The sequence below is a fragment of the Penaeus monodon genome, chromosome 33 (genome assembly GCF_015228065.2).
Source record: "Penaeus monodon isolate SGIC_2016 chromosome 33, NSTDA_Pmon_1, whole genome shotgun sequence".
In the NCBI taxonomy this organism is placed as follows: Eukaryota; Metazoa; Arthropoda; class Malacostraca; order Decapoda; family Penaeidae; genus Penaeus; species Penaeus monodon.
In genome coordinates, this window is record NC_051418.1 from 31266478 (window position 1) to 31266900 (window position 423).

Below are 423 nucleotides of genomic sequence, written 5' to 3' on the forward strand. Positions count from 1 at the left end.
GTTATCCCTTGTAACTGTAAAACTGCTTCCCTCCCTCTCCATTTAGAGTCATTCATGATAACCATATATATATTCAATCTATAGAGACTACCTCTGCATCTGAAGTATTTCTATGCCTTTCAACTTTCCAACATTCTGAATACCAATAAAAAGGACACTCATTGCAAATGTCTGAAAGAATAATAGTGCTGTCTTTCTGACTGTCAATGTCTAATTTCGTAAGTCTGCTTTGAAATAATTCATAAATGCTATACAAGATCAACTTACAAATTATCATACAAATAACTTCATTTCCAACCCCCAAACTCCTAAGACAAATAATTTTGAAAGCTGCTTTTAGCCATCAAGATGTAGTGGCTACATGGAGACCTGTATGTTATAGAAATGCACACTCCACAAGGGGGTGTTGGCTGACCAAGAAGT

General features: G+C 35.7%; 1 protein-coding gene across 1 annotated transcript in view; it reads right to left on the bottom strand.

The window, feature by feature from the left end:
- The window catches only part of LOC119594380 (C-Jun-amino-terminal kinase-interacting protein 4-like), a gene marked incomplete in the record, with an annotated part of 97279 nt that overhangs the window by 7390 nt on the left and 89466 nt on the right, over positions 1–423 (bottom strand).